Here is a 27,001-nt window from a genome sequence, read left to right on the forward strand (position 1 = left end):
GTTAATGATATGCTCTCTTTTAAGACTACACAGAAGCTGAATATGCAAGCAGATAATGCAGAGCAATGCTGCAGTTCCATTTACAGTCCTCGGACGCAGTGAAGCCTGTGCTTCAGAAGCTCAGGGTGGAATGCTTGTTTTGGAGAGCATTCAACGGAGAGCATTTGGTTTCCTCCATTTAACCAGGTCACCCAGGCATGGAATGCACAGCTCTGCCAGACAGAGAGCGTTGTGGATGCCTGAGAAACAACGGCTTGTCCAGGCTACTGATGCGAAGAGAGGCCACGGTTTCCTTTTTCTCTGCTTTGAATGGCAGCCTTGACGTCACAACAGCTAGGAACCACTGGAAGAACAAATAAAAAGGCTCAAGCCAAGAGCGCCCTGCTCTGTTGCAGGGCCATTTTCATCCCGTTCTGGTATCTTCTGTGGCTGCAGAGAGTCAGCAAGAGCAGAGGTGAATGGCTGGAGCTTAAAAACAGAGGCGGCCTCTGGGCTGATAAAACAGACCTTTGACCATGTTAATCATCACCTTCAAGAAACCGGGATAAACCACAGCTCTTGCATTAAGCTTGTTTCTGACCAAGTGGACTCCCCAGGGAATGCCTGGAGTGATGTTGCTCACGGTTCAGACCTCTGCATTTTCCCCAAAGAGCTGAACTTCCTGTATTTCAAAGCGGACCTCTTCTAAGGGGGACTGCCACAAACGTCCTGAGAGAGGCAAGGAGGAGCTCAGGAGAGCGGGCAGACAGTTTTTGCAAGAGACTTATTTTCTACGATAAAAACATCCTTTAGGGATTTTATAATTTAAGTTCAAGCAATTAAACATGCACGTTCAGCACCCAACTGCAGGTGTTTGAACAAATGGGTGAAAAATGTTCAGATGGCTGGCAGGCTTAATTCACCATTATCTAAAATGAGTTGTCTGTCTAAGTCATCACAGCAGTTTGAAAAGCATACTCTTTCATGTTTCAACCTTACATCAAAATTATAAATTATATTTAGCTACGTGAGTGTCGGATCACTTATTTCCATTATAAACGCAATGCTAACTGTAGACATACCGGGCAATCTGCAGGCAGGATCTGAAAGCATCATGCCACTGCTTTCATGGAACAGAGAACAGCTTTCTGTTGCCACATGTTTGCCCAAGTTCAGCCCTCTGCCTTTGAAGCAATAACAACTTTCACCAAACCCCAACTAGCCTAAAACCCACAGTGCTCGGGGTCCTTTGGGACAGCCAAAGCTCGAAAACCAGGAGCTGATGGGACGTCTTTGAGGTGTGTGTGCTGTAGCAGCACAACACACAGAGGGCAATGGAAACACCTGCTCTTATGACGTCTGTGCTCGTATTTAGGAGAGAAGTTCAGCAGAAGGAACAACACCTCTGAGCTACTTGGCCCCTTTTATAAGCTCTTTATTTTCTTGATTTTTTAAAAAATATTTATTTATTTGGCTGCACCGGGTCTTAGTTGCAGCATGCATGCTCTTAGTTGCAGCATGTGGGATCTAGTTCCCTGACCAGGGATCGAACCCGGGCCCTCTGCACTGGGAGCACGGAATCTTAACCAGTGGACCACCAGGGAAGTCACTCTTTTCTCAATTTGATGAGCACTCCCAAGGCATCACTTCCCTGTGGTCATCGGGTCCATCTTGTTTCAAGACAATCATCTGCCATGAAGATATACTCACTTTCAAAGATAAAAGAGGGTATAATTCTGATACAAAATTCTCATTTAAGACCCCCTACAACAGAACACACCCCTTCTTGACTTCAGGTTGTCTTGAACATCTCTCGTCTTCTGTAGGTATCTGAGGCCTATTTTGCAATCTGGTCTTTGGACTCAAATGATCTTTACCTGGGTAGAGAACAAATTCCATGCCTTGTTTCTGCTGTTTAAAAAAAAAATCCAAGTATTTTCAGTGATTAAACAATGGAGAAGATACAGCAAAAATTATTTGTTAACTGCATTTTCTTTCAAATGACGGTTATGCTCAAGAGGTGAAACTTATTCTAGCCTTACCCTTGTTTTTATTTTATGAGCTTTTTATAGTTTAAGAACTGTAATTAAATTTCCTCAGAACTGATTTATTAAACTTAAGTTTTCAAGAAGAGAATGATGGGATTTCTTAAACTATTAAGTTTCCAAAAGGAAGACAAATTATTTTTATTCTAATATAAAAGATGAGAGACTGAAAGGGAAAATTTTTTCCATCTGTATTTTGATTAGAATTTTTTAATGTTCAAATTCTTGGTTATAAATGACAGTAAACAACCAGTCATTCATTAAGAAGCAACTATTGAAAAGGCAATATTTAAAGGAGAAAAAATAAAACATGATGTGATTAAAACCCCACGCACGTCTTCACTTCAAGGCAAACGCTGTGCCCATCTGGGTATTTAGAAGGTGCCAAATATCATTGGGATCTAGATTTAATTCATGTCATAAAGAAAGTACTGTTTAATTTGTTTACAAAAGACCTAGAACCTCATGGAAATGATGATGATGATATGGACATGAAGTGAACTCAACATTAAAATGAGGTACTGATTTTTAAATTATTTAAATATACAATCAGTCACAAACATGAACAAACTTTCAATGATCTAGTGTTCTACTCCTAATGAGAAAAGCTAATTTTAAAGATAACTTTCAGCTTTAATAGGTTTCTGCTCTAATTTTCTCCTCTGTTCGGAAATCTTTAAAGGATAGCGGGTTTAAAAATCCTGGCTGCTTTTAGTCAGAAGGGCCAAATAAGGGACTTCCCTGGTGGCGCAGTGGTTGAGAATCTGCCTGCTAATGCAGGGGACACGGGTTCGAGCCCTGGTCTGGGAAGATCCCACATGCCGCGGAGCAACTAGGCCCGTGAGCCACAACTACTGAGCCTGTGCGTCTGGAGCCTGTGCTCCGCAATAAGAGAGGCCACAATAGTGAGAGGCCCGCGCACCGCAATGAAGAGTGGCCCCCGCTTGCTGCAACTAGAGAAAGCCCTCGCACAGAAACGAAGACCCAACACAGCCAAAAATAAATAAATAAATAAATAAATAAATAGCCGAAGAAGAGACAAGGTCTGTCCCGAGGGGACTCAAAGATGGATCGTGAGAATTTAAACCCTGGACATGTTACCTGAACTGAAGGCACTGTCTTTGCTCGCTTTAGTGGTGAGACTTGGGAAGGACCCGAGCTCCAGGTGACAGGAAGTACGAAGTGCACTGATCCCAGCAGCTCCCAGCACATGCGCAGAGGTATCCACGTTCAGCTCCCAGCACATGCGCAGAGGTATCCACGTTCAGAAGTTAAGCCTGAGCTGCCCGAGCTGCCGGCCAGGGTGGCCCCCCTCAGCAGGGTGGTGGCTTTCCTTCCACGCTCTGTTGCCCACTGAGTCTTACATGAACAGCAGACCCGATCCCTGATTTCAGTCTAAGGACACTGATGGGAATTTTCCATGAAATCTTCTTTAGGAACAGACAGCTATCGTAAACACCACAGAAATGAGCTCTCCCTTTCCAAATTCCTCTGAAAGTGGCAGAGAATATGTACAGCCTTGCTCTAAACTTATTTGTAACAAATAAAATAAAATAAAATAAAATAAAATAAAATAAAATAAAATAAAATAAAATAAAAGCTTCTCCTCCAGGTTATTACAACTCAACCAACAGTCATCATCCAACCCTATAATGTACACGAGACATCGGTTTTCACAAATTGTCTTTTGTACTTGTTAGGAAAAACTAACTTTCTATCTATCTATCTGTTCTTTGCCTATATGGAAACAAACTCATAATACTTATCTCCAAGAGTGATTCCGTGGTAGGTAGCTTTATAAAACCAGTTGCCCCCCCCCTTTTTTTTTTGGCCATGCCTCGTGGCATGTGGGATCTTCTTAGTTCCCCAACTGGCGATGGAACCTGTGCCCCCTGCAGTGGAAGCAAGGAGTCTTAACCACTGGACCGCCAGGGAAGTCTCTAAAACCAGTCTTTATGCTTATAAATCTACCCTCCAATAGGTAACAACAGAACAGCTCTGTCACTCTCCTTAATTTCTAATATGTACACGGAGAGGCAAACACAAGGTTTTATTGGGACTCTTACTGTACATGCTTCTTTTCTTCATAGCACATCATAACCTGCAGTTGCCTTTGTGCATTTGTACACTGCCTGTTTCTTCCACTAGTTTGTAAATTCCATGAAGGCAGGATTAGTGTCTGTGTTATCCTTATATAAACACGGTGGGATGGATGGAAGGAGGGTGGGGAAGGGGCGGGGAGGGAAGAAGAAAGAAGTAGTAAGAGGAAGAAGGGAGGGAGGGAAGGAAAGGAAGAAAATCGTTGCAACAGCAGCTACACTGGTTTTAGCAAAGACAAGGAGTACTTTTACAGTTTCATCAGATTTTTCATTTATAGAATTTAAAATTCTTTATAACTATTATCTCATCAAATCTCATAATAACCCCAAGTGATCTTTTAGCATGAAATTAAAATTATTACGTATGACACGGAGGCACAAAAATAAGGAATAATTAGCTCCTAGATCTTTCATGTTTTATCTGTACAACAGCCACTACAGCAGGTCGTTCTGCTCACTGACTTTCCAGGTTATCTGTGTGTAAATACAGAGCTATGTTTCTTAAGTGAACAGTTTAAGAACTGCGACCAAGGTCCAGTATTTCTTCCCTTTTTATTCATTCAACATCTCTTGGAAACACAAAGCCCGATTTTAACTCTGGATATATCTATGTGAAGGCAGAACTAGTTCTCAAGCAACTCTTCTCATTTTTACCACCTACATAGAAATGTAGCTTCTGGTAAAGGATGCCTCTCAATGAGGAAATCATTTACCAATAACAAGCAGGGTCACTGGGGGCAGAGGACAACATCAGACCTGACAGCCAGCAAAGGCAGGTGGTGTCACTAAGAGGATGCTCGTGATCCCTCCCATCACCCGGCTCCAGGGCGAGCGTCCAAGGAGCCCTCTCCTCACGCAGCAGATCCTATGAGGGTGTGATGGGCACTGTCATCAACACAGGACTGAGGAGGGCTCGCCCGAGTTCACACAGCCCGTGACTGACAAGAGTCAGGATGCAGCCCCAGGTCTTAAAGGCTGCGTCTGCTGCCTCATCTGGCCACCAGGCTGTTCACTGCTCAGGCTCTGAACCGGCAGGGCCGCAGGAAGTGGCAACAAAATCATCTGCACCGCAGAGAAAGTGTGAACACAGACAAGCCCAAACCGATCATCGTAGTTTTGAAGCATTTTGTCTAGGAACAGTTTCCGACAGGAAAGTTAACCTGCTGAGCCAAGCGCAGACCTAATCGGGTCCGTTTTTGCCACAAACGCCTAAAGCCCTTCTGTCAGGGCAGAGACGAACCTCGACTCCCACCATCTGTGGCTGCCGTGGGAATTACGAGAATTAAAAGAAATAACGCACGCCCTTGTGCACCTTAACGTTGTGGGTCTCCTGCGAAAACTACATTCAACCCCAGCTCCCATCTGAACACAACCAGACCAACCTTGGCAAGTCAGCTTTCATCTTGCTCAATCCTTTCAGTTTTTCTCTATCAATTTATCACAAAGTATTATTGGTTGACGGTCTACAATACATCTAGCATTCTTCTGATGACAAAATAAAAAAATCACTCCCTGTACACTCTGCACTCAAGTACTTTATGATTCAGAATTTTTTTCTCCCTTCTGGATGCCTATGATTTCTCCTTGACTGACTAGGGTTTAGAAAATATGGCCCGTTCACAACCATAGGAAGTTAACTGCACGGCACCCATCACAGAGCAAGAAAGGCAGAAAGGTGTCAGTTCTGACCGCTGGGCTAATTCACCTGGGTCCTGACCTGTGTATCACCAATGTCCCAGGAATCTAACCTTCCCCCCATCACACCCCCGATGGCAATCAGCTGTGACATGCTGATTCTGTGGGTAGGATGTCATGCGTTCCAGCTTCATTTGCAAGAGTATTTCCAGGTCCAACTGCCGCCTTGTGGCCACAGCAGAGGTCCTGACCCCTTCAGCCAGCTCCACTGGGAGATGGAATCAAGGCCAGCGATCTATGATCTAATCCCAGTGCCAAGGTGAGTTTGTCAAAGCCCCTGAGAGCAAATTATGTTTTCCCTGCCTGGGGCTTGGTTTCTATGCTTTAAAAAGCATTCTCAGTATTTATTGCAGTAAAATTAAGCACTTGCAAATTCCTGCCAGATCCCCTGGAGAAATACGGTTTATTAACACAAAATAAATGCGGTGCCTGAAAGGCAGGAGACCCGGATTGTAGTCCCTGGCCCACTACTGATTCACTGGGTGGCTTCAGGCAGGGAACTTAAATCAACTGCATCGTTTTAAACGGGCACAGAGTGGACACTTGGCAAGTGGGCAGTGCCCTGTGAGGTCTGAGGCTGGTCCAGTGGCGCAACTAAGTCAGTGCAGACGAGGCCCTTTGCCAGGGCCCAGGGCCCAGGGCCTTGAGTGCTGTTTTGTAGCTTGGCTCAAGGTGGCCACGCTGAAATGTGACCATAAAATTTTTGAAAGCTTGAAGCTGAAGGAACTGGTTGAAACCTGTCCTTGAAAAGAGGGGCAGTCCCACATATTAGGTAAGAGCCAGGTTTTAGGAGCCAACTCTGTGGATTCGAATCCTGAGTCTACCATTTTCGAGCTTTAGTTTTCTCGTCTGTAAGATATGAATAAATACCATCTACCTGTCACAGGCTGTTGTGAGGATTAGATGCGTTAATTCTTGTAAACACTAGGTGAACATTAGCTATTAGCTAAAAGTTAACAAGGTATTAAAATCAAATGTAATAATTTATTAAGTATATATTTTTTCAGTTTCCAAAGCAAATTTATATAGAATTTCAGTTGGAATGAATGAAACTCCATGAGAGAGGTAATAGTAAAATACCTAACCTTCTACGCCCCTTTAGAGTTTGCAAGACACTGTCCCCTGTTTTCTTTGAGGCTCATATTCTCCTCATTTATTCTTTTACAAGTCACACTTCAGCAAAGTGACCAGGCAGATTGGAAAGACCAGAAGCAAAAAGAAAGATAAAACTTAAAAACTTTTCTTAAAATAAAAATCTTCAATCGATAGGTTAAATAGCATTCCAGAAACGGCTGGAGAAATAATGCTTTAAAGGCCATCTGCATGCTGGTATCTCCATCTGAGACCTCTCCCCTGAATTACAAACCTGAATATCCACTTGCCAACTCAACATCTCCACTGGAATTGCAACAGGCATCTCAAAGTCAACATGACTAAAACAGAACTCCTTCTTTTTCTCCCCTCTCCCCGTAAACAAGATAATGGGTAAACTGTGATACATTCACACCTCTGGAACACTGCAGCAATGTACACGAAGGAACTGCAGCTATACTCCCAACAACATGGGTGACTTTTATAAACATAATATGGGGGAAAAACATAAGCTACAAAAAACTACACATGGTGTGACACCATTTTTTACGTATCTCAAAATACCTTTAGCAACGCACATTTGTGTGATAAAATTTATATGTTTGTTTAAAATAAATCGAGGGAATTAAAAACACAAATTTCAGAATTGTAAGGAAGCTGGAGAATAGTGGGAAGGAAGTTCACAGAGGGATCCAGAAGCATCTGTAATGTTCTAGTTCTTAAAGTAGGTGGTGGGTCACTGGAGTACATTTTTAAAAACTGTGCTTTAGAGCTTACTTGTATGTTATGCATAATCTTTTGTATATATCAAATAATCAACAAATTAAAAAGACAGAAATACAACCCGTAAAAATGAACGGTGTTGAAAGTTATACTTTAAAACAAACTAAGCGGTGAAGGAGAGTAAATCTTGGTAAAAATATGAAGAAATTAATGTATACTAATAAAGTTGGGTTATGGAATATAATTATTTTTACAAGGATGAATAAAACACATATGTAATACATGGATCAAATGCCAAGGGAAAAAATGACTAGGTTTAGAGGTCAGAACAAATTTATTTATCGGGGATCTTTTTTCTATTTCGCTAGGCTTTCTTTCTTAAAAAGAAAATGGATTGATTGATATTACTTGTTTAGTGTTCCCTGTTTAGCAGGTGGACGATCCAAGGCCGCTAAGGATGAGAACATCTCCCTGTCCTGCCCGGGCTTGGGTCTCTCGAGGCTTGTCCAGGAGAAGCTCAGCACCTCACCTGGTGAAGGCCCGTGATTTTGGAGTTACCCTTCTCTCCCCCATCAGCACTGATAGCGGCAGTTTATTGTAGACAGACTTAAAATATATGCTTTCTTTTTTCTAGAGCATCTAAGTTGCAATTCTTAAAACGAACACAGCATCAGAGTCTATTTCAGAAGGAAGTGACCAAGCTCAAAGCAGCACTAGGCATGATGTGCCTTGTTTATTTATCTGTTCGAACAGGCAATGAAACAAAAAGAGGCCTGTGCATTTCTTGTGCTTTTCAAATAGGAACTGGATCTATCTGAATGGCCAGGGAGGAGAAGACAGTTTGATTTAGATTTGGCATGGGTTTAGGGGAAGAAATGTCTTTGTAACTGGTCCTAAATATTATGGCAACTTGGACTGAGTTAGTCTCCAAGGGAGAAGTCGCCACATGTTATAACAGAAGCCAGTGGGCTTGGCAAGGAAGGGAATGAAAGAATTACAATTAAAGCAACACCATTCTTCCACCATGGCGAAGATGCGCTGGCCAGGACCATGGCCTGTCCTCCTTTTCCACGGCTGATCAAACTAAGCACTGCCCTTTCAAATCAGTCTTTATCATCATGTTCTGAAGAACACTAAATGCTGAGATTAATGTTAATTTCTAATGAATTCTTAAGGAGAACTTTTTCTTCCTCCTTACTAAAAAAAAGAATAAACGATTCAGAACAGAGATTCAGAAAGAGGAGTGCCAGCAAAAATTCTGTTAAGAAGGTTGACAGAGTACATCTTTCAAATGTACTTATTAATTCTGGAGCTCCAATAAGATAAGATTGTGATCTGTTTTGATGCATGCTTCCGCCCCCCGCCCCCCCATTTAAATTTCTGAAAGTTAGATTCTTGCCTATCTGTCTTGCTATTTTAACTGGTCATTCCCAAACATAAACTGCCCCACTTTGAAGCTTTCCAAAGCTAAGAGGAGGTGAAGTCTGGCACAAAGCAGGCTGTCAGTGAGTGTTTACTGAGTGAATCTGCATTTTTGCATGGCCTTGAGTAGAATGTAAATCCTAAGGCTTCTTACATTAACAGTAATTTTTCGGTCAACATCATCATAACTTACAATTTCCAAGAGGAAAAATAAGCTTATATAAATGGTACTGAATACAGTATCTAGTTTTCATTTATGAGAAGCAAAGGAAAGGAAAATTGAGAAAAAATGAGACAAAATATAAATATTAAATCATACAGTTTCATTTTACAAAGTGGTTTTCCACGTATACCACGTACTTCACTAAAAAAGAAAGGAGGTATATATGTTTGTGAGATAGGTAGGTGACAAACTAAGGGGTGTGTGTGTGCATGTGTGCAAGACCAAGAAAGCATGAGAGAAAGACACAGACAGAAAGAGAGACAAAGAGGAACCTGGAATAATTAAAGAAACAGAGTTTAAGGAATGTTTTAAAAATACATAATTGATGATTCCCTAAAAGCACCAGAATTACTTAGATGTTGCCCTAGACCAGTGTGGCATACCAGCTATGAAAAGTCGGTCCTGAATGCTAATGACAGGGGTGTACACAGTATCATGCAGATTTCTTTTGGGAAGGAGAGTTACTGACAGAGCCATGTGGCACTGACTGAAGCCCAGGCTGATAGGCTCATCTTGAGGAGAAAACATCCTCCAATAGGTGCCTGAGGGCTAAATCCACATGCGTCTGTAATACCCTCTTCTCCCCGTCCCCATGGCTATTTGGGAGTGATCTCAGAGAATAGAGTGAGTGAGTCCGTCAGTCACTCAACATATATGTATAAGAACCTACTACGTGTCAGGCACTGCACTTGGTAGATGCAGAAATATGATGAGGAACTCAGTGAAAAAAAAAGTTCCTGCCCTCATGGACACCAGGGAGCTGGCAGCAGAGGCACAGCAGAGTGACTGAGAACACGGCTGGGGTCATTAGCTGAGGTTTAAATCCTGCCCTGGAAACACTGTTTAACTCCCTAATTATTGCTTTCTTTATATGTAAAATGGGATGATAATGTTGAGAAGATTCCACGAGATCATGTTTGTAAAGCACTTCAAACAGTCCCTGGCACACTAAAGGCCCCATAAATGACAGTTAGGAAGGTTATTTCCTCACAGAGCTGAAGGACCCACACAAAGAAGTTTGCCATCTTCTTCCCCAGAACACACCCCAAATTGTTGGACAAGGAACTAAGCCACATCGCCACTTGATCACATTTCTGTATGACTTTTGGCAAATCAGGTAGCCATCAGTGTCACTGAGCTAGACAGGAAAGTCTAGTCGCTAAAAATATACCCCAGCAAGAATATACCCCATACTGTTTTGCTGTAATGGGAATGTTTTCTGTTTCTCAAGGAGGTAGCAAGGGAGTATCATTGGAAGGCCTCTTGAAAAATCACTTAGAGCATTTCTCTTTTAAAACAAGCCCTACCAAAGCACCACTAACCATGATGAAGGTTCTAGATGATGGCTCCAAAGGGACAGATGAGAGGCCACATTCAGGACATCTCAGACTGAGAAGCAGTAGAGCAGAAGGGTTAGGAGCACAGCCTCTGGAGCCAGGCTGCCTGGGCCCCACACCTGGCTCTCTCACTCACCTGCTGTGCAGCAATGTCCATGCTGCTCACTGGGGCTCGGTGTTTAAAATCGGTAACAGGGGGTTAATATCAGTCCCTAGCTCACTGGGTAGTTGTAAGAATTAAAATCACTAACATCTGTGAAGCAATTACGATAGACCTGAGCCCTAGAAAATAGTCCATAAATGTTAGCAATAATTATGCCTGGCAAACCCAGTAACTTTATTATGCTGCTAATAAGCATGTGAGAGCCAAATAGCAAGAGAGCAACTGAGCCACACCCGAGGAGTCGGGAGTTCTCTCCTTGGCGCTCACATCTTCTTTCTGCATCACACTGGGTGCACCACATCCCTTCTGTAATTCACTTTCCTCATCTACACGCCAAGCAATATACATCTCCACCAGGAATGCCTAGAGAGGCCTGATGCCGTTTTTTGCTAATATCAACAGCAGCTGAACAGTTTAAATTTCTGTATCTTCCTGTCTATATTAGTCAGAGTTTTCCAGAGAAAGAGAGCCAATAGGATGTGGTGTGGAGGGGGCGGGGGAGAAAGAGACAGAAATCAAGAGATGGAATTTTAAGGAATTGGCTTAGGCCAATTCCAGTGGGGTTTGACAAATCCGAAATCTGCAGGGCAGGCTGGTGACCCAGGGAAGAGCTGATGCTGTGGTCTCAAGCCGGCAGGCAGTCTGGAGGCAGAATTCCTTCATCCCTGGCGGACAACAATCTTTTCCTCTTAAGGCCGTCAGTGGATTGAATGAGGCCCACATACCTTATGGAGGATAATTTGCTTTACTCAACACCCCTGATTTAAATGTTCATCTCAGCTAAAAATACCTTCAACAGGTATTTTTATACACCTTCTTGACTGGTGTTTCACCAAATACCTGGGTACTGTGACCCAGCCAAGCTGACACATAAAATTAATCATCACACTATCCTTTCAGAAGAGATGGTGTTCAGATGGTTCTTTGCTGCAGGAAAAGACTCTAAGAATGCACAGCAACTTCACTTTCTGAGACCAGATTAGAGGCAAGAAATTCAGATGAGGCAACCATTTCTTTAGAGATGAATTCTAAGGCTGAAGAAAAACCTTGAAAGCAGACATAGAAGATGGTACCTGAATAGTAACTAGGAAGAGTCAGGAGAATGTACTCCAGTCCACAGAAAGGACAAGCCTTTAGAACAAGGGCTGCAAACTCAGTACCCAAAAGGGCCAGACAGATAAGACAAATGAGTGAAACGAACAGGGTGGGGGACATGCAGAGTGCACACCCATGTAAAACTGCTCCCCAGCTTCTGGCCGAGGAAGGCTCCAAGTCCAACTTGCTTTCTGCAACAGCCCGGGGGCACACACAAGCATGATCCAGTGGGAGGACCATCGACTTTCGGTCAGGTCAAAGGAGCCCTGTCTCCCTATTCTACCACTCATTAGCAGCATGACCTAGAATAAGTTCCTTAAAACTCTCCAGGCCTCTGTTTTGTTTGTAGAATGAGGTCACTGCCACTTACACTACAGAATTATTGTGAACACTCAGGGAAAAGTGGCCAAAATGTGACGGTTGATATACATGCTTCCTACTTTGCTTTTATTAACCACCATTTATATGGCACTTACTATGTGCAAGGTACTACTTTGCAACTCATGTAATCCTCACAACAACGCCACGAGGCAGGTACTCATTTTACAAATGAAGCAGGGAAAGGGTAAATCATTTGACCAAAGACACACAGCAGAGAATACTAGAAGATTGTCAAAAGATAGAAAACAAGAGGACTATTAGATGCTATAATAGATTCTATCCCTCCGGCTACCAGAAGATTCTTTGTCTTTTCTTTCAACCTAAAATTTGTTGCAAGTGTAGGTGATGCTTGCTGCCGGTACCCACTGACTCCCACTCACTCCTCCACATCTTGCATGCCCCACTCCCATCACTCCATGAACCTCTCCCCTAAAGGCACTCATGACTCTGGGCTCAGCAATCCGAAGGCCTCTCACAGTCCTCCCCTCCTTACCCCTGCGTTAGTGGGGCACCTCTCAACAGTTCCTCTCCCCAGCACCAACGTCCACTGGCCTTCTAAGACTCTGAAATTGCCCGTTTTCCCCTTTGAAAGCTCCTCCATGGTCTCCTCCCACCCCTTAACGCCTCTCAGAGGTGAGTCCTGGGTCCCATTCACTCTCTCCTCGTGCTCCAGCTCCCTTCTCTCTCTGACGCTGTGCACGCAGTCCGTGGAAATCACGTTTGCAACTCACACACCTCAGTGCCCAACCGCCATACCTACGCCACAGGTAGTGACCGACCTCCACGCTGACCCTCTCCACTCCAAGTCCTGCCAGCAACCTGTGTGACATTAACCTCCACATGAACACCCATCCAGCATGGGTCTGTCAGCTCCTTAACCTCCTCACATCCCACGGCCAGCTCCACCCCCCTCCTCTGGACCTGTCCACTCCAACGACCTTGCTCTCTTACTATCACTTGAACTGCTTCACTTCTGAACTAGTAACATGCTGATGTCCCTCTCTCTGACCACGATCCCCTCTCCTTCAGCTCCCTTTACTATTTAGGATACCAGATGGTTACTTAGGCTAACCAAACCTAATAATCCTAAACCCCACACCTGATCCTTCCACCGTGTCCCCTAGGAAAGTACCAGCAACAACCCAGCGGCCCAGTTAGAAACTTACATGTTAACTTTTATCCTTCTCTCTCCCTCATCTCCCAATATCCAACAACCCCGCAAATTCCATATGTCTACCATTCTTAAACATCAACCAGAGTCTCTCTATCCGGATCACCCTCACCTCTCATCTAGAATCCTCTCTCCAATGAACTCGTGACCAGTTTTCCTGCTTCCGGTACTTGCTTCCCTAAAATCTGTTCTCCAGCGGACAGAACGGTCCTTCTAAAACATGAGTCTAATCACATCACCCCAGCGCTTAAAACCCATGAATACTTCCCATGTCCTTAAAGAGATGATCAGATCCCCTAATACAGCTTATGGGGCATTTCTTGAACTAGCTGCTGCCCACCTCTCCGGCCTTATCTCCTGTTTTCTCCGTTTCAGCGCCACATAATTTCCAGTTCTTCAGATGTATCATGCTTCTCTCTTGCCTCTGGGGTCTTGGTACATTCTAGTTCCCCTACCCGGAATATGCCTTTTTCTTCCTTTTTACCTTGGCACTCATCATGCGAGTGTCGTGTTAAGTACTATAACTTCCTTCAGAGACTTCCTGGTCCCCAGACTTGGTTAGGTCCCCGGGGTTGGTGTTCCTGTAGCAAATCTGCACTCCCCCCCTGCATTACAGTCACCCCACAGTATGGAGTCTCCCTCACGAGCCTGTTCTGTAGGGTAAGACTATGGCTCTCTCGTTCAGCACTGTATTCCCACTGCCACGCGGTGCTCGTCCATAAGGACACTCAACAAGTATGTGTTGAATAAAGGAGCACGCAGCTGATTCTTAAATCCCTGTCTCCGATCCTCTTAACTTTGTCCTTGAGATTCGGCTCCACAACTCCATTTGCCTGATGGATGTCTTACCAGTATCTAAACTGAACATGTACAAAGTGGATAGGGATCATCTTCTCTCTCACATCTGCTCTCTTCAAAACCTAGTACAGTAGAAAGAGCACAGGCATGGAAATCAGGGATGCCTGGAATATGCTGCTCTATATCCTATTAGCTGGGCAGCTTTAGACAGATGTTTCTCCGAGCCTTAGTTTTCTCATCTCTGAAATAAGGGCAAAAATACCAACCTCATAGGATTAGTCTAAGATTGAATGAGATAATGTACGTGAAATGCCTGGCAAATGACATAGAAATAACAAATGGCACCTGAGTTCAAAAATCTGGAGTAGGGGCTTCCCTGGTGGTCCAGTGGTTAAGGGTCCGCACTCCCAGTGCACGGGGCCTGGGTTTCCTCCCTGGTCAGGGAACTAGATCCCACATGCATGCCACAACTAAAGAACCTGCATGCTACAACGAAGACCTGGTGCAGCCAAAATAAATAAATAATAAATATTAAAAATAAAATCTGGAACAATTCTGCTTCTATCCTCCTCCCCGCCAGGCAATCCCTCTCATCCAGGCCCATTCCAGTCGTGCCCCCTCACTTAGGCCCCCTGCTCCTCCCTCCTGGACTATCACAGCAGCTCTGCTGGGCTTCCCTGGCTATGGTTTTCTCACTGTCCAGGCCACCCCACACACTGATTCCAGAAGATCCTATTGTCATTCACCTGACCAAAATTCTTCAACTGTTCCCATGACTTAGTATCCAGTCTAAATCGTTTAGTCGTAAGCCTTCACAGCCCTCCCAGGTCAGCCTCAACTGACCTTTGCTGCCTTCTCTTCCCGATAGTCACTTATACACACACTGTTGCCCAGCGACAACACATTAGTCACTGCCCACTCTGCGCACCAGTACTTCCCATCCCTTTCTATATGTCTCTGCCCATGTGTCCTCAGACTCAGACCCTCGCAGTCCTCAAGTCCAACACCACCTTTCTTTGTCCAGCCAAAGCCTCCTCGATCCATGATGCATTTCTTGATGGCCCAGCCTGAGAAAAATCTCTTCTACAAATGTGTAGTGTGTTTGATTTATCTCTTTTCTTTTATACATTTTATCTCTCTTCTCTATGTTTATCTGTGCATGGAACCTTAGCTGCAAGCTCTCCGCGGGCAGCATGATGTCCAGGCCCACACTGTCATGCTCAGGAAAGGCACCCAGGAAACAGCAGCTGAATGTGCACACCCACAGGGTCCTGCTGAGGATGTACCAGCACCTGGGGGGGTTGCAATCATCAAGCTTCTGCTCAGCTCCTAGAACAGTGCCTGGCATAGAGCGACACTCCACAAATAACTGTTAAGTGAACTTATCCACAGGGAGATCACCTATTGGCTGTGGGACAGAAATTCTGTCCCTGAGGAATAAAACACGAAAGAAGACCTGAGGAAGCCTTTTCTCTCCCACCATATACTTAGGATGCAGGCCAGCTTCAAGTTCACTGTCTCCCGAAAGCTAGACAGCTACTCTCAGGAATCAATATGGCATGTAATGCTTTGGTATATTTAATGTGTCAAAAGTACTCAATTTTAACATGTAAGTAAGAATCATTCCTCAAGCATAATCTCCTTTGGAGAACACGGAGTTATTCTAACAATGTCCAAAATCTTTTTCAGACCTCACCTTTTATATAGCCACAACTTCTTTTGTTTTAAAAAAAAAGAAAAAAAGATGTCTATTACAGAATGAACACCTTTTTTCATAAGGCTTTCAACTAGCTGAGAATTAAAGAATTTCAGAAATAAAATTCCCATCTCCTTATCCTTAAAGTAGAAGGTGTTTTTCAGGGCTTTCATTTCCAAAATTCTATTATGTAAGCCACTTTATAAATCATGTACACAACAATCCTCATTTTTCCATCAAGTTTTAACTCCCCCCCTCCAACCCCGCCGGGCTCTGGCAACACCATGCACCGCGTGTATCTCTGTTATAGTACTTGTCAATCTGTGATGTTACCTCTTCATATGTCATTTATCCCACTCAACTGTCCTCCTGGAGGCAGGCCCCTGACATGCCCGTTTCTGAATCTGCAGTGCTGACTGCTGGAATGTAGTCGGTGGCTCAGTAAATGTTTACATGAATCAATGACTCAAATCAGTTAGTGGATCATAAACCTTTTCATCAGACCTAACTACTGGCTCCTTCCTACCCTCCAAGGCCAGAGAATTCCCACCACTGTGGATAATAAAAAAGGATGGGAGGCTTTTAAGGCAATGGCGAAAAAAAGTTTTGAATGTGTCCTTGGCAAAGATGGCATTGCTGTAGGAGAAGTTTAAATTCTTCCCAGCTAACACAGTACTTTAAGGAGGCAACATCCATTTGCATGTCTATGTGTCTTTTGCTCTGTGAGTTAAAATATTAATTGCATTACTTTAGAGTCACACCTTATACATGTGCTTCATTTAATTCGTTTATTTAGTTGCCCTGAAATATATACTGATGGGTAAACACAAATTAGTGTAGATCACAACTTTAAAAAGATAGTTAGGGAAGCATCTAGTTCAATGTCCAAATTACATGAAAAAGCCAAAAAGACCCGCCCGCTCAGCACCGTGTATCCTTCAGTGATTAGGAAATGAGCTACTTTTCAGGTATCATCCAATCATACAAACTGTTGTCAGTGTCTCCAGAATCTACAGACTGCTCTTTCCAACATTCAACAACATAAGCACACCTTAGTTTCCAAGAAACCTCATTACAGGTCGATGACAAATTTGAAAAAATACTCTAAATAAAATTACAGACAATGACTGTGACATTTGGGCTTTCCAAACATATTGCTATGGGTTTAAAGAAACACATTTCCACATCACAGAGAGTTCTAAAAGTCAGCATATTCTGAGAAGTCCATTATCTACTGCTTGGGGAGGCTTAACAGAGTGTGTTAAGGACCAAATCTTTTTAGATAACTGGTGGCACTTTGCTAGTTTTTGTATATGAAAACTGAAAACAAAAATAACCAAAGATTTTAGAATTTTTCAGTTATAATAAATTTTCTATCAAAGACAGAAAGTATTATTTCATATTCTCTTAAATATTTTTAAAAGCAGCACATATTTCTTCCATTTAAAGGTGTGGAAACCGAGGCAAGAAAGCTCAATCATTTTGTTAGGATACTCTATGTTTCAAAAGCAGTTAAAGCCATGACCCCAAACTACAACTAAACTCTCCAATAACCTATTCTCATGAGAAAAGGTTTGAAAGGTTTATTGCTTAACTGAAGGATAATCAGTGTTAAGTTATTTCAATGACTGGACCAAAAAAGCTGCAGTAGACCAGTAGACCACTGAGTATCTTGGAGATCTGTTAACCTCTTTGTCCACAACTTCCCTTGAGATTATATATATACAGGTATATACATATATAATAATAATTAACAGGTGTCCTTGGTTTTGGTAAGAAATAATATTCCTGTACATCCTCACTGGAGAGCTACATGCTGCCATCTTCTACATTATGCCTGGTGGAGTGTAAACAATTTTTCATGAAAAAACAAAATCAATAAAAGTAGAACCCCCCACTTTTTCTGCCAGTAGTGCCCTCAGCGACAAAAGGGGCAATGACACCAACAAAGGGATTACAATACTCTCAGACATAATTCAAGCAGAATTCTAAATAGATAAATTCATGTTATAAACTTTTTTTTTTTTTTTTGCAAGTGCCTTGCATGCTTATGTTACTATTCATTCTGAGATAGACAGATCATCAATGACCTTCTGGGTCACTGACTAGAGAGAAAGCCGACTATAAAAAAGAGTGGGAGAAAAATAAGAGGGGGGGTTGCTTCCTTCCACCCCAGACCCCCTACTGCCTTGAATGAAAGAAGACAGATGGCAGCCACCTTCCCCTTTAATTAGGAGGGGCAGCTCAGAAGGGGACAGCCCTGCTCACTTGGCACCATCTTTAACAAACTGTTTCGATGGTAATGCTCTGCTCATTCACCCTTGTTTCAAACTGTTCTCAATCTTTGATTTATAAACCAAATCTCTGTGAATTTAAATGTGAAAAACTATAGCTCTAAGCACAACACTATACAGAAAGAAGGTACTTAAAGATGTTTGCTGAATTAATAATTCACAGACATTCATATAGGGAGCCTGGAGTGTTTCAAATGAAATACAGACACCTCAAGTCCTACCATCACCACTTTGAGATAAAATGGGAACTCCCACGGCACAGAAGCCCGAACTTAAATTCACACTGTATTCCACACTAGATTTAAAAGTAAGACCCCTGACTTCTGCTTTCCAACGCCACACTACAGACATGCTGCCCCCTTCTACCTTCAAAGTGTCACTCTTTAAGTTCAGAGAAGTCAAGAAAATTCTCCGGTAAAAGCAGTCCATTTTATGAGGAAGGATAATTTTAATTACAAATCACAAACCACTCTGCATTTCTATTCGTTTTGCATTTTCAAAACCACAGAACTTTGTATTAAAAATTTATCAAGCCATGTAACATCTTTGAAGACAGGATCAGCATAAAAAACAAACAAACAAAAATGTAAGACAGGGGCCAAGTGTCAGAATTAGGCTGATGTCACAGAATCTTCTGTGTAGGAGATGAAGCCTCTTAATTATTATTTTTTAAAGTTATTAAACATATTTTCTATAAATCTGCAAGGCACGAAACTTTCTAACATGAAGGAAAAATTCGGTTAGGACTTTATACATTTTATCCCATTTTTATATTAAATTTTTTTTTCCCAACATCGTTAAATAATTTGTATTCTTCAGGTCCTTTCCATTTCCTGACAGGCTTTAAAATTACAGCCTTTTATCCAAGAGCCATTCATTCCCACCTAGTGTCTGCAGTTCCCACGTGCAGACACCCCCGTCCTCATACCTGTCTTGTACACGCACCCTTCCTGCTTCCCAATGGAAATAAGGGCAGTGAACTGGGGCTGTTTTGCTAGATGTGCTCCTGGCTGCACCTCGTAAAAAGCCTTGTCTGTTATCACTGTCATTAAATTAATGGCAAAGTTCTTGAACCATTTAAAAAGAGAAAAAAAGAGAACTTTTTGTTTTCTCATTGATGATAAATTTCAGTCTCTTTCTACCTCTTAACAAGCCAGCCAGCACGCTAGATACAGGAAGAGAGACAGAAAAGATAAAAGAAGCAATCAGCTATTTAACAAACTTCATCTCCTACTTCCCAATGAAAAGGAAAAAAAAAAAAAACCTTGGCATTTACCAGATACTGAGTGTTTAATAATGTTAGCAAGAAAAACATGTAGGAGAGACTGACTAAAAACAAACAAAACTTACTTTGTTTTCCAGCACAGTAAGCAGGTCCGGAGGAGATGAGGGTAATTCCCTTCCTCAAGGCCCCTGCTTTCACTTTATAAGCTGTGTTGACACTTAACATCCAGGTTTGCTGTGGAACTCCAAAATGCCTGCGCTTCTCAGGATGCCCCAAGTTCACAGTTCAACTCAGAAGCTTCAGCGAGGACCAAGAATCTCCAGGACAGACCAAGGCGACCTCTGGGCGCCACGTGGCACCACTGCTGCTATTACCACACGCACGCCTGGGACACCCACTTGTTAGCTCAGGAACCAGGCCACCAGCAGATAACGGCTCAGACGAGCATTCAGAGACTTGAGCCTCTGGCAGTCTCAGGTTCAAGGTTGGAAAATGTATTAAGACAAGAACCACGCGGTCAGCAGCATTCTGCACCATTAACTTTCTCCTACGTAGACGCCTAAGTAAGAGCGAAAGGTACAAAATTAGAAGGAGTGTTTTACTGGTGATGGTGATTGGCATTTGCCGTGTGCTGGGTCATATCTTGCTCTCTAAAACTGCATTTAAGAATCCTAGATCAGAAGTATTTTCATTTCCTCTGTGGAAACTACAGAGAATCAATTAAAAAAACAAAACAAAACAAAACAGGAAAAAAGTATAATTCTGCTTAAAAATGTAACCCTTACTAAATCTCACCTGGTTAATTTTTTTTTAAATCCAAAAAGTAGGAAGAAAAACCCAACATATAAATTTGATGTTTGTTTTGAAAAATTACTTCATCCATGTACTGTCCAGCTCATAAAAACAAACCTTCTTCCAGCAAAACGGGACACTATGACCTTGTTTACTGCAGTGTTTTGAAACTGCTGTCTCGTAACTCCTGACATCACTGGACGTGTATTAGCACCTTTACTGCTGTTGGCTGCACATGCTGCTACCCTGACTGTCTTGAACCACCTCTGGTTGAACAAATACTCCACACAACAGTAGGGATACTGGCATTAGCATTAAGCCCACAGAACTCACATGATACCTTTTGTGTCACATCTCTCTGATCACTTTTACAAGAAGACAAAAGCATCCAACATCTGATACTTTTTCAAGTCCCAGCATCCAGACCCAGTACAGACCATTCTTTCTTCTGACCCTCTCCCTGCCCAAGAGGGGCTTCTTTCCTCACCAATCGCCATATTGGCAAGAATTTCTGCCACAGAGCTTTGCTAACAGAAGATCCTGACCTACTTTCTCCCAATAAAAAAATTCCCACAAACTTTCCTAGAGGATAATTTATTTTAGCATATTTTAGAGTTTCAAAGAGCACTGTTGTTGCATTTTCAATTTTGATAAAGTCAGATTTATCCATTTCTTTTTCTTTTGTGGAACACAATTTTGGTATTGTATCTGACTGTTGCATTTTTAAAGAAATAATTTTCTCCTGTAAGTCTGACATTTCCCTTCTGTGTTCTTCAATTCTTACTCTGGACCTAGCAGAATTAAAAAAAAAAGAGGATAGTTGCAACACAATTTAATTGTGTAAGTCACAATAAAATTTGAGCGAACATCTCCCATAACCCATCTCTTTAAATAAAACTAAATTCTGGTCCTACAACGGTCGTGCAATTTTACAGAGAAGTATTTAAAAACCCAAGTTTAAACTATCTGAAATCAATTGATAACACTCTCGTTCCTTTCCTGAAACAACTTGCAAAACATCAAGTCCTCAAACTATAGTCACCAAGAAATAAAGAACACCAAATACATACTTGAGCAATTATGGCCCTTGTTTGTCAGAGAAGAATAAAAAGAAAAACGTCCAGGGTTAATAAAATTAATTAACTCTAGCTAAAGAACTACTAAAAAGACCCTCCAAATATCATGCCGTTACTATGACAACTTCAAAACTGCTTTGAGAAAATGTGAGGGATTTTTAGATTCATGATAAACCAAGTGTCATCCGGCCTGCTAGAAATTACTTTCATTTATATCAGGCCGCAGAAAGGCTAAATGACCATTTACAACTCCGAAATATCAAATCGTTACCTTTCGAGAGATGCTGCACTCTCCATTCAGATCATGAAAAGAGTAAGTAAATGAACAGCTCTCTCAGTAATCGGAACCATTTTGATTTCAGTCCTGCAACTACACCACTCCTACGTTCTATCTACTTGGTACTTTATTTTTATAATGAAAGCAAACTCTGATGCAATCTGAAAGGGAAGGGACAAAAACAAAAACAAAAACAAAAAACCACCCTAACAGTCTCTAGTTTCCAAATACAAATAGGCAAACACACACTCCGATTTTTTAGGCATCAATAATGAAACAGAAAAAGAAAACAGCATTTTTCCCTTAAAATTCCTGCTCTTAGGTATTTAGACTGATTTACATTTTACATAATCTTGATGGCTCAATCAGGAAGTGAAATTTTTAAGTGCGTGTGTTATGGACGGGAGGAATCACGTGACCCATAGAGCAAAGAAAATTATGCAGCAGACTAGCATGCTAAGAAAAATAAACTTAACAGGAGTTTAAAAATACTGTCTTTGGGATTCACTGAGCCATGAATATATTATGGCTTTTAAGAAATAAAAATTCACTTGGAAGCCTTGAAAATAAACCCTCAGGATGTTTTAAAAAATATTACGAGATCAAAGCAATGCACTATGAAAAACAAAAGTTTAATTAATAAAGAAACTGTTTCTATGAAGATCATAACCATTCAAGGTTTATTTTAAAGATGATTTTTCATGTTATTTGAAGATCAGGCAAGACATAATTGTAATGAAACGAAACACAGTTGCAGCTATGTATAAATATTTGTGCTTTATTTAATATATAGTGCTGTGTGCTCCTGGAGCACAAAGAAAAAACTGTTTAGGTTTATCCAGACTTCACACAAGTTTTATAGATTTCAAGTGGTTACTGTATTTTATTACAGCAAATACATTCTCAAGAGGAAAACGTCAACACCACAGAAATTTTCATCTGAGGTATTTTACTCTGGAAGCCAAAAAGTGGGAGATAAACATTAAAACACCTTAAAAAGTGTAATGGATTGACTGATAGATGACTTCATCATATAAAAACTACCTGACCATAGTCTCTCTGCTGGTTGTCTAAAACAGAGTATGTTAACATAAACATATTTGAAATTCAAAAGGTTTGGCCTGTGACTGTTTTGTTTCTCAACGCAATTTCTGTTATTAATTTGTTAATAAATAATAATTTATTAATACCAATAAAAACAATTAACATGGTTGAGAGCAGGTATTTGTACCTCATAACTATTACTTTTATCACCTGATGCTTCACATTTTTCAAAATGCTTTTCATATCTTTATTTCAGCTTTTTAAAAAAATTTATACCCCAGGCAAGTGGCAGGGCAAGGTCAGTGACAAACATCAGTTCTGAGGTGTTTCCTGATTACTAGCTCATCTTTTTTAATTCTTAAACACAAGAGGTAGCTGGAGAAGAAATTATTAGGGAAGACAGAAGACTCTCAGAAGGGAAGCTTGAAATAGACTAGGAACGGTCAGGAATGGTAAGAAGCAGAAACGCCCCAAGGTGGAGTATTATGTGATACTGTGATATTCTTCCTAAACTTGTTACCATACTGGCTGACTGGATTAATAAGGAAAGAGGAACTAGTTACCAAGAAATGTTCCCCAACGAAGTCATAGCACAACCTAGCTCTCTGCCACTTGCCGAGACCATAACTTATTGAGGCTAAATCTCAGATTTATTCTATAAATCAGGAAATTAGAGAAGTTAAGAGACTTTCCTATGTTACACAGATAGTTGACTGACAGCTGAAACTGGACCCAAGCTCTCTGACTTTCCCAGGCTAGGACTCTCTTTTCACCACATGCCGCCTTACAGCTATAACCTGAGGTTCAAGTAAGCCTCCCATGAGCTGAGCCCTGGTAGCTTATCTTAGTCGAGGAAAACTGAAATGGGGTCAAGACTTTGAGAGGCTCACTCTGGGCTACTTAGTCCCCAGCTCATGGGCCCCCATCCCTTATTACCGCTGCTGTCACTGTCCCCCACCAACCCGTGTGGCATCACACTTCCCGAGCTGGAAAGAGACACGGCAAGTTCTGAGCTGAGAAGTAAAGCTTCTGATCCTGTCCACAGGTATATCGCAGCCTCCTCATTTTTCTCAGTGGGAAAAGCAAGGCACTAAGATAAGAAAAAAGCACTTGTTTTGGTTCTCATCTCAATTTTACTGGGATTTTGGACAAACATGAGAACAAGATAATATTCTTGAAAAAATAAAATTAGCTCCCACTTTATAACCTTCATCAGAATTAATTTTGTGGAGATTAAGAGTTAAATGTAAAAGGGGAGAAAAAGAAACAATTAGAAGAATATATTTCTGAATTTGAGATAGGAAAAGAAGTCTTAGCTTTACAAAAGCAATGGAGAAAAAAGCAACAAAAGGCAAGGTAATCAACTCAATCTGACAACATTAAAATATTAAAATCTGTAGCTTCAAAACCAGCAGACAAAACTGCAAGGTAAACAAAAAATAAAATACTTGCAAGAGGATAATATATTTTACATTATTATAAATGTAAAAGGTAAAAGGTATTAACAAACAATTCACCCCAAAATATAAAATGTCAATTAACACGAGAAAGTATTGAATTTCACTAGCAAACACCAAGGTTTTTTTCATCAATCAGATTCACAAAAATGCACAACAAAAAGAGCAAAGCAGGTGAAGTGAGGCGAGACAATCATTTCAGGAAATCAGCAATATCTTTTTACAAACCCTCAAACTGTTTTGACTGATAACATGTCTATAAATATCTCCTGAAGAAACAATCACAGATACACAGGAAGATAACTATACAAGGACATACATACAATAACATAAAACGGGAAACAACCTAAACATCAAAAATTGGAGGAAAGCATGTGACTAAATAGATTAGCAAATTCATATGTTTAAATCATGGTTTTTGGAGAATACTTAACAACACTGGAAATCACAAAATACAATATTAGGTAAAAATGCTGGATATAAAATTGTATATAAATATGATACCAATGGAGAGAGGGACAGACAAACGGTGGGGGGCGCGGGGGTGTAGAGAAGCTAATCTCAAAGAGAGGCTGGAAAAGAATACATTTAAAAAGCTTAAGAAGGGGTGGGCAGAGGACTTAGATTTTCATTACTTCTTTGCAATACTGAGATATCTGACATTTCGTATGAGAAACATTATTTTTATAATTAGAAAAATGTTATTTAACCTAATGAACACCCTGTAAATATCTCTCAGTCATATAAAATAATTAAACTATTTACAAAGACCTAACAAGAGAATGCTTACACTTTAAGTGCAAAAAAGAAGTGCAAGACAATATGATCTTAAATAGATAAAAATTCACATTAAAAAGACCAGAAGAATATGTATCAAGATGTTAACAGTGTCTGCTTTTTGATAGTGCTATTGTGTGTAACATTTTTTCTATACAAGTTTTCTATGATTGTCATATATTGTTTTCATGAGGAAAAACAGATATCAATATCACAACTATAGGACTGATACATCAAGAAGATGCTACTATGAACAGTTAAATTTCAAAATACAGAAGGTCAATAGCCACAAAAATCTGCCCTGTCACTAAGGTGTCTTTTTAAAAAAATTCAGGAACCACTGGTATGTCTTCAGAAAATAGCAGGAATTGGTGGGTGTCCAGGAGGTGGGAACGAATAATACTTCTTAGTTGCCAAACTGTTTTCTCCACATAGCAGCAGCTCTGCGAGGGCCACACTGAAGCATGAGAATCTTGACAGTAGGATGTTCGTTATTAGCAAAATGGCAAAGAAGATTGATGGGCGAGGGGTGATAAATGGCCAAAAGAGGAAGGCAAGAGTTTGTGAAAACAACAGAAGCATCAAGAAAGAAGGTTCAAGAAATCATTAGATCCAAAATAATTAAAAGAAGGGTCTCAAAGAATTATTTGTATACCTATGTTCATAGCAGCATTATTCGCAATAGCCAGAAGGTGGAAGCAACCCAAATATCCAACGAATGGATAAACAAAAATGTGGTCTATACGTACAACAGAATGTTACTCAGCCTTAAAAAGGAAGGAGATTCTGATACGTGGTACAACATGGTTGAACCTTGAGGATATCATGCTAAGTGAAATAAGCCAGTCCCAAAAAGACAAATACTGTCTGAGTCTACTTATATGTGGTTCCTGGAGTAGTCTAATTCACAGAGACAGAAAGAACTGTGCTTACCAGGGGCTGACGAGAAGGGAGAATGCTGAGTTGGTGTTTAATGGGAATGTAGTTTCAGTTTTGCAAGATGAGGGGGTTCTGGAGATGGAGGATGGGGATGGCTGTTCAATAATGTGAATGTACTTAATGCCATTACACTTAAAAGTGGTTAAGATCGTAAATTTTACATTGTATGTATTCTACCACAATTTAATAATGTGTGTGTGTGTGTGTGTGTACACATACCATTAAAGGAAAAAAGAAAGAGAGAAAAGAATAAAGAAAGAAAGAAGTCATTAGAGTTAGTAGTTCTGAAGAAGGCTTTTGACTTGGCAGGAAACACAGGTTAAAGGATGTCAAGGGTGCAGGCATCAGAATAAAATAGACCTTATTTCTGATACATCTTTAAATACAATTATAGAAGTCAGCTCAGAAACAGAGACGATCAGAAGTGAAAATCAGAAGGGACATTATGTTTAACTTGAAAAGAACATACCAGACCTCTCTGTGGTTCTTTGAGACCCTCTCATTATAGCCAGCTTGAAAAACTCCCCAGGACTAGGAAAGAACCTGCAAGCCCAAGAAACAAGATGACATTTTCCCACCAGCTAACAGGAAAAAAACATAACTATGAGGGAAACCCTGAGCGTCCTAAAAACGTACTCTATCCTTACTGCGCACTGTTATCAGAGAACTGAAGAATTCTGGAACTGGACAAAGGCTCTCAGGCAGAGCTGCTCCAGAGACACCGACACCCAGAGAGCTTGCCCAGGCCCACTCAGTGATGCTGGATTTAAAGACAAACCCCTGGAGCACAGTTACGTTTTGTTTGTCATGTTTTATTTTTTAACAGGCATGCTTTGTATTTTAAAGGCAGCTTATTAAAGGTAAGAAGTATAGAATATTTGGAATACTCTTTTTACAAGTCATTTGATTAATTCCATTCAAAAAATACTTATTGAGCACACAGTACATACCATACACTATAATACCAGGCACTGGGCTAAGCTCTGAATGGTGAACAGGACGCCATCATCCTTCCCTCACCAAGCTAGCAAGTATGATTTAAAAGAGGCATAGGATGCTACTGGCACACATAAGAGGGGCTCCCATATGGTCTACGTAGGTTGAGGATGGAAGCCTGTATGAAGTGACATTTTTAATAACAGTGGTAGTCATTATTATCATTGTTGCAAACTTGATTGACTACTATTATGGCTCAGATCGA

The 27,001-nt window shown here is 41.1% G+C and overlaps 1 long non-coding RNA gene across 1 annotated transcript in view; it reads right to left on the minus strand.

Moving 5' to 3' along the window:
• Positions 1–237: 237 nt before the first annotated feature.
• The window catches only part of LOC137768561 (uncharacterized), a 164,898-nt gene continuing 138,134 nt past the window's right edge, over positions 238–27,001 (minus strand). Inside the window, exons 5-6 of the long non-coding RNA XR_011074758.1 lie at positions 19,564–19,997; positions 238–343 (exon numbers count right to left, since the gene is read on the minus strand). This is a non-coding gene — a long non-coding RNA (uncharacterized lncRNA). The remainder of the gene's footprint in view (positions 344–19,563; positions 19,998–27,001) is intronic.

This window comes from Eschrichtius robustus, chromosome 8 (genome assembly GCF_028021215.1).
Source record: "Eschrichtius robustus isolate mEscRob2 chromosome 8, mEscRob2.pri, whole genome shotgun sequence".
NCBI classification, from domain to species: domain Eukaryota; kingdom Metazoa; phylum Chordata; class Mammalia; order Artiodactyla; family Eschrichtiidae; genus Eschrichtius; species Eschrichtius robustus.